This window comes from Ambystoma mexicanum, chromosome 1q, assembly GCF_040938575.1.
Source record: "Ambystoma mexicanum isolate Mex_15411 chromosome 1q, UKY_AmexF1_1, whole genome shotgun sequence".
Taxonomy (NCBI): domain Eukaryota; kingdom Metazoa; phylum Chordata; class Amphibia; order Caudata; family Ambystomatidae; genus Ambystoma; species Ambystoma mexicanum.
In genome coordinates this window covers 1,192,227,684-1,192,243,471 of record NC_090922.1, presented here as the reverse complement: position 1 = coordinate 1,192,243,471, position 15,788 = coordinate 1,192,227,684, and the positions used below count along the sequence as shown (strand labels likewise).

Genomic DNA, 15,788 nt, shown 5'->3' with positions numbered 1-15,788 from the left:
AATGTAATTGTAAAAGAAACAAATTAGTAATTTTGTTTGTATATAGCACTGTTTTTAATTTTTAAATGGCATCCTCAGCGCCTTCCTCAAAACCATTAAAACTATCTTATTTACATAAGATACGTCTCACCAGTTGAATACATATGATATGTTCTTAATGAACAAATTGTATTGCAATTACTAACTGTATCAAACAAAATATCTTTACTATGTGTTGTGAAATTTATAATGTAGCACTTAATACCATTATTCCTGTAACTAGGCTCTTCCAAGTAATAGTGCCTCAATGTCATGGGCTGCTTGTCCTATAGAAATGTAAGTAATTAAATAAATAAACAAATTTAAAAAATATGTAATTGTACAAGTATTATTGTTTGAGATTTGAATATAGAGTGTGAATGCAATTTTGTTTGACTATATGTAGTCTATATATTTCATTTCAAAAATGTTAGTTTAACATGATTTGATTGTGTGTGTGTGTGTATAAAGAAATTAAATAGTATAAAGGTTTGTAAGTGACAGTTGATTTTAGGAGATTGAAAAAAGACAGTAGATTAATTTTACAGATTACAGAAGCTAAAAGTCAGTTAGAAAATGTGTTCATGTACTGTACAGTAGATATGCATACCTGTAGTTTGTGTTCATGCATATGGATATGCATGGAGCTGAAAGTAGAAATCTTGGAGACTTGTACAGTATTTCTTGTAGATGGTGCTTGCCAATGATATGACACTTGTACTCAGAGAGATTCACAGTACATTTGCAGTGCTGATCTATGATGATGCAGTTAGATGTAGAGGTCTTGAATGTGATTGGTGGATGGTCATTGACTTCTTAGCTACATCCAATGAGGGAATGGGACAGAGAGTGAAGTGGAAATGGTAGAAGGGCTGTTCATGTTACGATATGTCCGCGAACATGGCAGTAGTTCGCGGACATCAGGTGTTACATCCAGGGATTTTTGGGTTCAGAAGTCATGTACATGAGAATGAGCACTGAAAGGGATTGGTCAGGAAAGTTTAGTGGGTGTGTTGTGCCAGGAGAGAGTTTCTCAGATACTCTTTTTGTTGAGAGAAGAACAGATAGCTATGGTTGTGTGTTTCAGAAAACAGATTGTTTGGATTTTGGGAGACTCGTGCATACATTGGTTGAAGGTGCATGCAGAAACCTGTGGAGTAGCTGTAGATCTTGGATTCCCACATGTGGAAGTACACTGGCATGGAGTACGTGGAATGAAGTGGTTGGACTTGTTACCTCTCTGTGCTACTTTGGAGACAGAGCAACATCCAGACATAATTATAATTCATTGTGGAGGGAACAGTTTAGGACATGTGTCTGGAATTTCTTTGCAATTTGCAAGGAAAGAAGGACTTGGGAAGGTCATGGACATGTTTCCAAATTCTCAAGTAATTTTTTCACGGATTGCGCAGAGACATATGTGAGTTCGTTCTTCTTCATTTGGTCCACAAATGGAGAAAGCAAGGCGCAATGTCAATAAGGCTGTATGTGCCTTTCTAAGAGATTTTGGCATGTCCTCTTTTCACAATGAAAATATTATGTTTTGTAGTACATACATTTTTCGCAGAGATGGAGTACTTCTAACTTATGCTGGCAATCAGATTATTCTAAGAAACATACAAAATGCATTGCAACCTTTTTTAGAATTACAGCATTCATTTTGAAGTAGGTGTTCAGTATTTATAATTTTTGAAACACAAACACCTCCCAAAGGCTCTTTTCAGAGCCACCACTTCCTCCCACAGAAAATCGCAATGCTTATGATAGGGTAGCACCCCAAAATGGTATATGTCTGCGGACTGTCCGCGGACTTCTAAAAAATACAAAGGGCCCTGCTTCATTTATTTTCACTTCTATTTTTTAACTGTGAAAGGCGGCTCTGAAAATAGCCTTATTTTTTTTTTATTTGTGTTATTTTTTTTTTGTTTTTTATACACAACACACTAGGAGAGGAGGGGAAAGGAGGGTAAAGGGGGGGACACCAACCACGGGGATAAGAAAGGGCGAGCTGAGAGAGGAAGATGTAGAGTGGGTTTTATTTGGGTAGTGAGCAGGTCTTCTCGTGCTCTGAGACAATAGTCTCAAAAGCACTACGCAGTCGCTCCCCCCTGCAGAGTACTGTGTCGCAGTACATACACACAACTGTGACCCTCGAAAGGTAAGGGTCATCAGCATTATGTATGGCCTGTGAGGCAGCCTGAGGAAGACGCTGTCCCACAGAGGTGTTCCTTGTGGTGACAGGATTGGAAACGGAGGATGAAGTAGAGGAAATCAACCTACTACGCTCCTCGCAAGGTACAACCTTGTGAATGGCCCCAGAGTGAAATGACCTGAGATGTCGCTTCATGGTTGTGGTCCCAAAGCTGTATGAACCATGCCTCCCGCGACTGAGTACCATTTTGCACTCATTGCAGGTGACGCGGTTCACACAAACATTAGGACCATTCCCATGAATGGTAAATAACCGCCACACCCAAGATTCATGCCTAGTGCAGGTAGTAGGGATTTCCACTACCTCATTCTCGTCATCCTCTTCTTCCTCCTCTGCATCCTCACTCCTGTTCCCCTCTTCAGGCCCTTGGAGAGGTGGTGGAGGGGGTGGGGGTGGTGCTGAAGCAGGTACAGCACCAGGTGGCAGTAGTTCAGCCATGGATGCCATCTCGATGATGGTGTGATCTGCAGGAGGCAGCAAAAATCGCTGTGTTCTGAAGAATAGCCAGAAACACAATGAGAATAAGCTCGAGGGCGTGGTCTTTTATAGGGGTGCTTGTACGTGGTTCGCGGACATGGGCTCTCCACAGACAGATCGAACACAAAAAAAAGGTTCAAAAGGTGTCAAAACGTATGTAGAAACTCAGGATTAGTATGTGGGACTTCTGCTAAGGTGAGTTTTTATTGAGAAATATTGTGGATTACTTGAAAATGTACTTTTAAATTGTTCGGGGACACGAACAGTGTCCGCATTCAGAACACACGATCAGCGTGGGCGCGGTCACATGATCGCTCCGCGAACATGTTCGCGAAGGAAGCGGCTGTCCACAGGACACCAAATGCACAGACATTGGTTTGGGTATGTGTGTTGATGTTCTACTGACACTGTTCGGGCCCTGAAGTAATTAAAAGTGCATCACACGTCAAACGAACAGTTACGGACAACTGTTTGTTCTTAGAACAGTTTAACTTTCTTGCGAACAATACGGACAGACATAGCGTCCTCAGGACACCTCCATTTTTGTTTATTTACGAACGTTTCAGGACACCACATGTGTTCTAAGGACAGTTTCAACTTGCTAGCGAACAATATGGACATCGTCCTCAGGACACCCCATTTTGTTTATTTTCGAACATTTCAGGACACCGCGAGTGTTCTTAGAACAGTTTTAACTTGCTAGCGAACACTACGGACAGGTATAGTTTTCTTCAGGACACCTCCATTTTTGTTTATTTACGAACATTTCAGGACACCACTTGTGTTCTTAGAACAGTTTTGACTTGCTAGCGAACACTAGGGACAGGTATAGTGTTCTTCAGGACACCTCCATTTGCATTTTTTTACGAACATTTCAGGACACTGCGTGTGTTCTAGAACAGTTTCAACTTGCTAGCGAACAGTACGGACAGGTATAGTGTTCTTCAAGACACCTCCATTTTCATTTATTTACGAACATTTCAGAACACCTGCGCTGTCCGCGGACACCTAAATTGTTTTTAAACAAAAAAACAGAAACTAATTACAACACAATATAAAAATGTAACTTTATTTAACATATGTTAACAATTTATGACAGAGAAGGTGAGGCAGAAAAGGAAACAAAAACAGGAGAATTAGGGGTTTCAACATGATTGGGATCAGCTGAAGAAGGGATGGAAGTCTCATCAAAACGTTTTGGGTTATAGAGAGGGTTTGGGGATAATTGACTGGGAAATGGTGAGGGGGACAAGTACACGTGGGACAATTGTATGAGGTTTTTGTTTTAAAATGATCCTCAACAAAAGTTTTCAAATTATTAAAATTGGTCAACAATAAATCCATTTTTTCTTTTATGCTTTCAAGAGTGTTATCCGTAACAGTTTCTTCAGAGGTATTTTCTATTTTGCTATGCTCTGTACAAAAACAAATAATATGTTAAATATATATAAAATAATAATAATTAAATGGTTTATATTGTAAAGTGTGTACCATTAGCTTCACTACCTTCTGACATTTTCGTCATGTGGGAAGTGCTCCTCTAGCCATTCCAGAGTACTAGACATTTCTGTTAGAAAAAAAAGATAATATATTTTTTTTTATCTAATACAGAAAGTTTATAAATATATGAGTAAAATGAAGTACACTTACTATTTGAGGTAATATATGTTGTGAGTACTCTGTAGAACTGGTCTTGCTCTTAGTTGTGGAGTGTCTGTGAGGTAATTATGTTGGAAGCCAATTTATCTTCTTTTGGTATATTCCATTTTAGAACATATTGTATTTAAATGAATGGTTAGTGTGTTACATATATGGGTTACATTTCTTATGTATTACTACATATAATATGTATCTGTGCTACTTTGTGAATTTTTTAAATGTTACTATGTTATAATATAACAATTAAACATACCCACCCCCAGACTTTTTAGGTAGTGGTACTGTTGTCCGAACATGTCCGCGGACATCAAAAAAGTTCACGGACATCAAATTCAGTAGAAGGGGTTCAGTATGTTCCATATTACATGTACATAAAGTCAAAGTTATTATGGTTAAGCTTTGCTACTAAAACCCTATGAAATTCAGTGAAAAAACCTTGTTAAAGGGACGTTATGGTTAAGTTGCGCTACCAAAAACCTATGAAATTCAGTGAAAAAAACTTTGTTAAAGGGACGTTATGGTTAAGTTGTGCTACTAAAAACCTAAGAAATTCAGTGAAAAAACTTTGTTAAAGGGACGTTATGGTTCCAAGTAAAACCGAAAAACCCCTGAAATTCGCCAGTTATGGTAAGTTAAGCAACCATAACTTGCGCCACCACCGTGCACTGCTAAAACCAACACCCACAACATCAAAGATGACATCACAAATGTCATTGATGACATCACTGATGACATCACATGTCTGGCTCACTCTTTTTCCTTTACTGACATATATAGGGCACATGGTTTTCTTCAGTAAGTCAGAAACTAATAATTTTAATTTATTTGTAGACTTATCCTTCAAGTAGGTTTTTACAATAATTCCCTTAGAGTCCAGTCACATCATATGAAACGTCCCTTTAACAAAGTTTTTTTCACTGAATATATATATATATATTCTTGCTTCTACCTGTTAGGTAGATGTTTCGAGCTGCACTCTCCACAATAATTTTAACAACCAGTCACCATTGCAAGAGGTTTCGTTCCAAACTGTTCCTTTATTCATTTCACAGGGAAAAAGTCACGTTAAAAATCCATGGAAATCCGTTCCAAAATTGGAAAAAACAAACATAAAAACCAAAGTGTCCAGGTCCTCCCAAGTGCACCACTCCTCATGAAGAGGCGTTTACACATTTCGCGGCCAACTCGCTGCTTGTTCACAACTTATGCATATGGGCAAGTAAAGGATGGATGTTTCCACTACGTATTATAGCAGTGCTGGACATTAGCAAGAAGGCCTCATTTCTAGTTTGTCGCAGTTAAAAAAGCAGAATTGAATTACAAAATGAATCTCAGCAGAAGGAGTTGGACGAGCCAAGATGCCAAGCTCTTATCAAACTGGAGTGAACTGACATTGGATACAAATCGTGTGAAAGAACAGAAACTCCTGTTCAGAAGGCTTGATCAAAACAAAAGAAATCAGAGGACTATTAAAAAATAGTATTTTAAATGCACCAAAAGGCTTGATTCCATGGTTTCCAGTCACGTGGAAGAATGAAGTTGGACGTATGAGGTGGCCACACCTATGAACAAGGGCAGAGTGTGCCCACACTCCTTAAATTTCTCAGAGCATAGTACAAACGCAAGGCCGAGCTTCAAAGCCCTAATTGACACTAGACCATTGAGGTGATGATGGATTGATTTACTAATTGGTGGGAAGCTAGTGTTAAGATGAGCTCCCCAGCACCTGGATGTTCAGCCTGCAAGCTGCTAGACGTAGCTGGAAAAGTTCTGACGGGGGTTACAAGCCAACCAATTGTAGAGGACCGTGTAATTAAGGGTCCTATAGTTTGTGTAGCCAATGGGACGTTGTGTATTTAGTGACGTTCATAGTGGCCATTTTGAGGGGAGGGCTTAGTTGCCCTACCTGATGTTAAGTACCCTATCACTTTCCTTCACTGTTCTATACTGATATGGAATGTATACTTAGATATTCACTTAGAGCCTATGACTTCCTTCAATAGGTTTTTGTAGTTTGCCATGGAGGATGACGTTGGTAATGACGCAGGTCAAAACATCACTGATGACAAATTTTCTTAATATAACCTCTGTTTTTTGTAAGATTTGTTGAGTAAGAGGATCGAGTGAGTGCTGATGTTTGTTGTACTCCCTGTTTTAGATAATTGACATTAAAACAGCTTTCCTTTGCCAAACTACCCGAGTCATTTTGATTATTGATGTATTAATAAAATCTGCATCCCCATCCATCTCAAGGGTAATTGCTACTCACCAAAGGGGCTGGGATATCCAGTTCAATGTTATTTCCAGTTCAGTTATTCCGGCTTCGTGTATGCGGTGCTGTTAGGACCGGCATGCACGTGGTGGAGGCGGATGCACCGCCACCATTGATGACGGTACATCAGTCTACACCGGTGTTACCGTGATGCAGTTGTCACTTGTTCCACGGATAAGAGATGCGCACGGCTGACAAACCATAATCCTACCTTGTTTCCGGAACCACGAGGTGCGGACCTGGTAGGACCGCCATCACAGTAATACCGGATTTTTACCGCAAAATTCATAATGAGGCACAGAGTGTATTAATTCGTATATACAGGGGACTATATAATCTAAATGTGAAGGCGAGACATAATTCACTTTGCTCCTTATTAAATGCAATTCAAGTAGAAAATGTATTATTAAGAATCAATTACATGAATAATGAAAATACGTAGGTTGTAGGAAAATTGTAGTGAAATAGAAAAAATATGAAATGCTAACTATTAAAATGATAGGTTATTCAACCATGTAGGACATTTTTATAAAGCCATACGCATAAATAGACATATACCAAAAAATATTACATTCCCAATACCAATACAATTACAAACACTACAATCCATGCAATATACCATTATATTATCATTATAAATCATTAGCTATTTAAAAAAAACAAATTGCCAAAATAATACAGGCTAGTATTATCCCAACATGTTTGTTTGGTTTTGTATCATTCTTATTTGATTTAGGAAATTCTTTGGGGGAATATTCTGTGACTATTATTCTGTTTGTATGGTGAAGGGGCTTGGCCTAATGATGTTGTTGGCTCCTTTGCGATTCTATGGCCGTCTGTATCCAGAAATACAAATGAACTCATTTTAATTAATTGTCCTTTGTAATTATCTCAATTGCTCTCATTGTAAAAGGTAAATAATCTCTACTAAATATTTTGTCTTAGTTAGTTCTCATTCTTACTTATTCGATTAATTAAGAATCGAATTGGATAAGAAAAAATACATTTCTCCATACTCTCTCTTCCTGTAGGGATACAAACAAATAGGTTTGACTGTGAAGATGAGCTGTACCCGCTTGCAACATTGAAGTTGCACCAGAATGGTCTCATTAGAATGTGTAAGAGAAGGTAGATGCCCCCCCGCACAAGTAAGTTTGCAACCCCATAGTCTCCGAAGTTAACCCCTCTCCCAGTATTTGAAGGATTCGATTCCCCCCTCCTGAAATGTGCACCCCTGCACTGACCTATTTCTGAAGTGCAGAGAAATGCCAAACACAGAAGCAGCAACCAGACAGAACAATGTCCTCTTCCTTGCTCATGAGCCCTTCTCACAACGCCGGCACACCACAGGGCCAATGAGCTGTCTAATCATGGCTCCCTGCCGGAGCTCACAGGAACACACCAGCATTTTCATTTGTTTAGTTTTCATTCTCTGTACTCTGGTGCCCAGGAATCTTAAACAAAACAAACAAGACATTTCTGTTTGTTTCATTAGGTTTCCTGGGGGCTCCAGAGTCCTGGGCACAAAACCAAAATGAATGAAAATGCTGATGACAGTGTGCAGCCATGGTAGAGTACACTTGTATGTCCCTGTGGGCTCTAGCCACATAACAAAGTCCACCACAATGTAAACTAAACTGTTAACAAAGCAACGTCTGTAAGACAGATCAGATAACTGATGCATCCTCTGCAAAGGTCTCTTTCTCTGGTATCTTCTCTGCACATCTGAACAGTCTTTTTGAATGTAGTCTGCACAGAAAGAGACTGTTTAGCTTTTGTTAGCAAGTGTGACACCTCAAGAAACAGACAAAATGTGTCACACAACTTTCTGATTTATAGAGATGGAAGTTTAATATAAATCATTGGTACGCTGTACCACTAGTCTGCTTTTTACAGAGCGTACCGTTAGTTCAAAGGCTCAACAAATGCTTCCATGATGCTTTTTCTTTCTCCCAACTCAAATATAGAATTGGCTAAGGCTGGACATTCAAGCACTGCCAGTTTTTCAATGGTGGGAGAGAGACACACACACACAATGCGCCCATTTAAAGATTTGTTTGTATCCGTGATGTCTACTATCTTGACATGCACAAAACTAAAGTTGCTTTAAGTCACTAATCAAATCTTTTCAACATTTATTTATTTATTGTTCGCTTATTAGGCGCTTACACAGTAAGTACATTCTGTTTCAAAGCGCTCACAGGGCAACCGGGAGGGGACAAGGGGATGACAAACATTAAAATACATTAAAAATATTAAATACAGTGCGGCGGGAAAAGGACAAACCTACTATACATTGTGTGAGTTCAGAACGTGCAAGTGCAGAAGGGATGGTAAGTGCAAGCCTCCCGAGTGGAGGGTGTGTCAAGGCGAATGCTGAGGATAGACAGAAGCTGGGGGCGATTCAATGTGGGATGTCAGGGCCCCGAAGATGCATAAGGGCCTTGGACACCAAACAAGCAACTGTGAGATAAGCAGAGGAGAGAGTGAGGGAAGGAGGTGGTAAAGGGGAAAGTCTTGAGGAGCTCCCGGAATTTAACAAAGTCCTGCTCAAGAAGAAGAGTGGGGGGGCTGTTCCAAAGAAGGGAGCCAGCTGAGGAACGTGATCGACCTCTTGCCCTCTGTTTAGCTAAATGCCTTACACACAAAGAGTTGGTGCCAGAGGAGCGCAGGAATCTAGAGGGGCAATAATCAGGAAGAGAGAGTTGCAGATAGTGTGGGCCTCAGCCCCAGTCAGCCGCGTGGATGACACAGATTGGATGATGATTGATACCTCATGATTAACACGAGCTGGAAGTTTCTGACGAAGAAGCTGCATATCTATCTTTGTTTCACTCAGTGACAGTACAGTGGGCTTAACCAGATTGTTCAGGTTGGCATTCTCTTGCATTCTGGGACTTAACGTTTACCATTCAATCCTAAATCATTCAGGATCAGGGGAGTTGCTAGGTCTGGAAAAGACCCGGGGCTACACTGATGTTGGAACTGTTGGGACTGGGGGCTAGCTAGTCTTTTGGCTGTAGCTCCTGAGATTCTATCTGGGGCTACAACCAAAAGATCAGGGGCTATAGCCCCCTTAGCTCCCCCCTAGCAACGCCCATGTTCAGGATGTGAAAATTATAACTACAATTACATCATTTTGGCCTTACGCGTTGCTATAAGGATTTACACGTTGCCACGTGAATTTATTACGCAATTGTGTTTTTTGCAAGTAAACTCTATAAGACATTACTACTGTAGACCTGCAAATCAAACAATGTGAGCCAGAAACAGTGCCACTCGTACCCGCCACCCCGCACCACTGCTGATTTAGGGGCAGGCGGGGGAGGTGTTTGTCTCAGTGGCCGGTAGAGCTGGGCAAATGGCATGACATGGCCTGGCGGCCGCGGTGGGCAGACTGGATTTAGGGAGCACAGGAGGAAACTAAAATCCTATCAAATATGAATACTCCATTGCTCAATGGTTTTCGTTTCAAGTTTCCTGGGCTCCCCCAGTCCAGAGGGGCCTGTACCTGCTGCCAGGCATCCATGTGCACAGCTCTACCGCTCCGAAAAGCGCCCTTCCAACTGCACATGCACGCACACCAGCGTAGCGATGCTGGCTGCCTGCAGTAGATGGCAGCAGCCAGCGTGAGGAGTGGGGCAGTGTTTCCTCGGCGAGCGCCCATTGCAGCGAGTCGTGGAGGACTGATAGGCGCGCCGCTTGGAGTCAGATTGCCCTGGATGTTTCATTTCATCCCGCCTCTCACGGCGCGGCTACACTGCATCCTTGGCGAGTGCATTCCGGAGAGCCGCGAGGGAGCTGGAGCCTCTTTCGCTTGGAGTCCGTCTCTTCGCCACGTCTTTTTTGCACTGCGCCTTCGCCCACTTGGCAACTTTGTACCCATGGTGGACGTGTATTGTTCATCTCACGGATCTGGGTAACGCTGTGGAATTCTAGTGGCACCGACGCCTCGGAAGCGTTCTAGCATCCCAGCCGACGAGGGAGCCTGTTAGTCGGAAGCTGCAGGCTTTCCCTCAATTGAAGAATCAACGTGCATAGGAGCACCATGTAAGGAGATCTGTGACCTGCCAACTGCGTATTGGCGGTGTGTGCTTTCTTCTGGCTCCTAGGGTGTATATGTACGGTGGAGATTGGATCCTAAGGATACTCTTGTGGAAGGACACGAACAGGTTGTTGTCCCTCATTAAGCTCTGTCGGCTGAGCGCAGAGTGCAGAAAGTGTCCTGCGCGTATTGTGCAGTCGGCAGTCCTTGAATTGGGAGCTGTGGGTTTCATTTCGGGCTGCGTTTGTGACTCGCTGGTCACGGAGAGTGAGTGTCCTGCAAGTGTTTTGCAGTCGGCAGTCCGCAGGCTGCAGGAAAGGTGGGAGACAACCACTGTCTTCAGGTAGGTTTGAGACTGTGTGTCATTTAAACCGTGACAGGTGGAGATGTATCGCTAACTGTTACATTATGACTACGGCATGACTGCCAAACGCAAAACGAAAAATATGTCCTATAATTTGCGGAACAAACGCACCAGAGGGTCCGATTTAACAAGAGACTCACTCTGCACTAAGAAAGTCAGGGCTCCTCTGTGGGGGGGGGGGTCCGGGGGGGGGGCACATTCTAGCAAGTCTAAGCAGTTAATTACTGGAAGCGTATATGTCCGAGCAACCGGGCACAGGTGGGAAAAACACTGCCTATTTTCACTCAGATCAGGTTGAGAAAGTTACTCCATCAGTGAAAATGCACGCAGTGTGCATGATATGGTATGGCATTTATAGCGCACCTATACACAAGTGCTTCAAGGCGCGAAACATTTCACACATGTCCATGGTAGACAATAATTCTTTACTCAACTTATGCTACAGATTGCCGAATGCGATTGCACCTATTTCAGACGTGGGCAAACCTCTGCCCCCTGGAAGGAATTACCAACTGTAGTGGAAATACACAGAGTGGAGATGCAAGTATTGTCAGGCAAGGAAGCTGCATAGAACGTCAAGGCGCGATTGAGTGTTTGCCCAATGCTGTTTAGAGAGTCCGTGGAAATTGAGAAGCCTGAGTGTGGATAGTAGCTGCTCTGTAGATCTGCAAACCTCCATTTCAACGTAGCAGTAAAAATATTGCTCCGCCTGTCTGGTAGAGTGAATAAGGAATTGGGTGTCCATGGAGGAATTCTGCGGGGTCTGGATCTCTCGACCCAGACCACGGAATAGCGGGATATCCAACCTAGAAGAACTGTGGAAGTTTGCAATTCACCCGAGCAATCGATACCCCTGGGGAAAGAAGACAGTAAGATCGAGAGAGGGAAGGAAGATATCGCAGCCGTAGAGGATGGTAATGTTACATCCGTGGAAATGTACCTTACAAGCAAGCAAAGGCGGAAGTTGAAACGGCTAAATATAAATAGGTCCAAAAAAGACCAGGAGAGGCCTAGTAAAAAGCTGATATCAAGTGAGCAGGAAGCACTAGTAACAAAAAAAAGCTGAAAAGTAAGCCAGTAGGAAAAGGAAGAGGGAGGTAAAAAGAATGGGCACCTTAACGAGTTCTTAAAGAGCGACTGGAGGGCCCCAAAGCCCTCAGTGAAGAAGATACAGAATCAGACGACACTGGGGCAGAGTCTCATGGTAACTGTGGGATTGTTGGTTAAAGGTGGTCTACTCCTAATAGGCTTAACGTTAGTACAACAGTGGCAAATAAGAGGTCTGAACCAGCAATGGCACATTCAAAGGATAATGATGCAAAAGGAAAGTGGGCTGACTCTAAGAACTTTGTCATCGCAAGTTTATATGCCAACAGCCATGCCCAATTGATCAATCATTCAGTTTTCCTGAATCTGTTGCAGAGATTCCACTCTTGATAGTCTTGGGCACTAACAATTTTGACTTTGTGGAAATCATTGAAAGTACCAGGATGAACACAATGAGGATTCACTGTGCAAATTGTGCAGTACTCGAAATGATCAGAATGCAAAATCCCTCTTTCTTTAAACTAGTGTTCGACCTGGTTGAAGACACACAACCTAGTGAAAGCCATCATTCCACAGAAGGCAGGATAAAACAGGCTGAGCAAAGAGATTCAATTTCTTGGGCTAAAGCCATGACAAAGAATACTGCTCCTGCCATAAATGATCAACAAGGGTGGCTATGGCTAGCAAAATTCCTCCCGAGCTATTTTCAGCAAGGCCAGTGAATTAGAGCTCTCACAGGGAACACTCACGGCCATCTACACCTAAACTGCTCTGGATCATCCCAGCTACTGAAAAGGTCCCAGGCCCTTGTGCTGCAGAGGGCTATAAATCCTTCAAAATGTGGCCTCTTAGGGGGAATGAGCATGTCCATTTTGTAGGTTGGTTACCGGGGTGAGCAGCAAATTCTCTGCTCGGCGTATAGCTGCTCAGACAAATGAGAAAAATGGTCTAGCACTTAAACTGTTCATTGGTGACCAAGGTCATGAGACCAGAATATAACTATGTCTGTGAGTCTCCTGAGGGTGAACATATGGAGGACGTGTATGGTCGCAGTTCTGGCAGTGGAGTCTCTTTTGCTTTGAACTTTGTTTGAAGTCTGCCTTCAGTGTTTATTTTCCGGAGGAGGGCCCAACCCAGCTTTCCACCTTAAGAACTACAAAACAGTGTGGAGCACGACGGGTGTGGTCGCATTTCTGGCAGTTCAGCTGGAGTGGGGGTGGCAAATTGGCCGTGACGACCTTGGTCTAAGCAACAAGTTGTTTGTAAAACGACCCTGTGCAACTCTGTGACTGAGAAGCCTTGGACGCTATTTGACTTTCTATATAGCTGTGGTTCCTAGCTATCGGACTGCGAGGAGTGTGGGCCATGATTTTGGTCTGAGAGCCTGTGACGCAGTCCGTGCTCGGACCAAATTAAGTAACGATTAAGCACTGTCCAACTGGCCTTTGAAGTGGTGAAGCATCACCCTCTCATGTATGATCTTTGGAGTGGGACATTTTTAATGGTCCATTCAATGTCACAGGCATATATCTCGGACACGGCAATGCTGAGAGCCATACATCTCCCTCTCCTATGGTCTCAGAAGGTGACCGATCTCGGAGAGTGGTCACTGCGTTGAGTAAAAGGACAGGAGACAACGTGGCTGGGCTGGGTGCCAGTGGGGCAGAACGGGTGGTGGAGAGCACTAAAGAAATGACAACAAATAAAAAATGTTTTTTTTTTATATACTGAAGGGTAAATCCCTACACTGTCAAGGACTGGGATCTAGAAATAGCCATATACGTAAAGGGGGTTTGTCCTGGCAGGCAAGGAGCTATAAAGCTCAATCTCTCTTCATATTATTTCAAGGTTGTCTCTATGGTACAGGAATCCAAGAGTATTGTGGATAGCCTCCAGTGGGAGTGTATATTTACCACACAGTGGGGTATCCTAACGCAGGGTCCTTGTCAAATAAATTAAGGAACTCCTAAATATGTGTTCAATATTTACACATCTCTCTCTGTCTATAGGAAAAATTCCTTGAAGTCTAAGGTTACAACTACGTTTAATTCAGTTAGAGCATTTCAAAAACAAGATACATTTGTTTTTTATTGTTAATAAATGAGGTGTAAAAACTTCTAATATCAAGTTATCTATACATACGTAGTAAACATTCAGAACAAAGCATACGACATATTGTGTATCATCTAAAAACATCAGTGAAAAAAGGGCATTTTATACACAATTATCATGCACAGTTCCTGCACGTATTTACAAATGATAAAAATCAAATTGACAAACATGGATTTACATCAATTCCCACGTAATTAAACAACATTACAGGTGAAATAAATCAAGCTCATGACAATTAATGTCACATGATATACATATCAAGCCTAAATCTGTTACCATCTCGGTGGTGTCTGGGAGGTTCCTTTTCAATAGCAACTCTACTCCAGTTTCAATTCTGCTAGGAGTTTCAAGGAAAAGGTTCAACCATTATTTTCCAATCAAATCATATAGAAGGAGTTCAAGGTCAGCTGGAATACCAAACTTGGTTCAATTAAACCTTTTTTATGCATTCAACCAGTCATTTGTGCAAAACCCAAGTAGAGCCAATAGTTAAATCGATGAGTCCCCAGCAGTTGAAAGAAGTTATTAAGCATGGGAGTTCTAAACAGACCAGGGTGTCGACTGAATATGGGAGAGTGGGTAATGTTGATGGTACACAGGAAAACAATAGTTGTACCTTAGACACTACAGGTCAAAGTGGTGGCCTGGTGCCCAGAAGTCCCTTTCCAACATAAAGTAGTGGCATGATGGGCAGCCTCACTGGAGGTGGGAGTGGGAAATGGTCCACTGTGGGCTGGGCAAGGTACATTATTAGGGTCGATTCCAGGCAATTAGTCACGGGCAAGCAGGGGACAGCCTTGAATTGGTTTCACCTGCTGGTGAGACACTGGAACTTCTAAAGTCAGACACTGGGTATGGTCTTAAGAACTTTGGCATCTCCCATAGCAGCCGTAACGACAGCTGGGATGAGTATGGGAAAGCTCCTGCCATTAAAATTCGAATCCAATCAGCTCCGGACTCCGGGAGGCCTAAACTCACTACCTATGACAGAAGGTGTTGTGGGTAGCGTGGCTAGGGCACATGGTGAAATGCAACCTCATGGCCCGGCAGCCTCGATTGATGTAAGGGGCCACATCATTACTAGTGGAACTCATTTCTTTAAATACAAAGTAACAATAAGCGCAGTTGCTCTTTAATTAGTTTATAACATTATTTTCGAAAGTGTTCTACCAGAAAATAAAACAGTTATACTGAACCGCGATCTTACAGCTATTGTCAGAAATTGCTAGTTTGGCAGGCGTCTCATGTAATGACATAAGCAGGGTGGACTTTATTGATCGTCAAAAGTTGCAGTGTTTAATTGCAATTTTTAACTATCAATTTGTTTTTGATTCATTTCTGAAAGAAAGACACGATTCGAGTATATGTTTTTGATATTTCACATTTAAAAATAGAGTGTAGCCAGCCTATAGATGAGGGTAGGGTGGTGGATGGGCAGATACCAAGAGCAGAAATAGAATACTTGGAACAATACTAACTGGTCCTGGTTGTTGAAAGCGATGCACCACAAAGTAGCATCATTTGGTTACAGACAACAACCTGATTTATCAGTTCAATGTGTTATTATGTAATAATAGGGGCT

At 42.2% G+C, this 15,788-nt stretch overlaps 1 protein-coding gene across 1 annotated transcript in view; it reads left to right on the top strand.

Moving 5' to 3' along the window:
* The first annotated feature begins 10,296 nt into the window (after nt 1-10,296).
* LRRC7 (leucine rich repeat containing 7) overlaps nt 10,297-15,788 on the top strand; it is a 3,010,809-nt gene continuing 3,005,317 nt past the window's right edge. The window contains exon 1 of the mRNA XM_069641926.1: nt 10,297-11,026. The gene's annotated coding sequence lies outside the window, so the exon portion shown is untranslated. The remainder of the gene's footprint in view (nt 11,027-15,788) is intronic.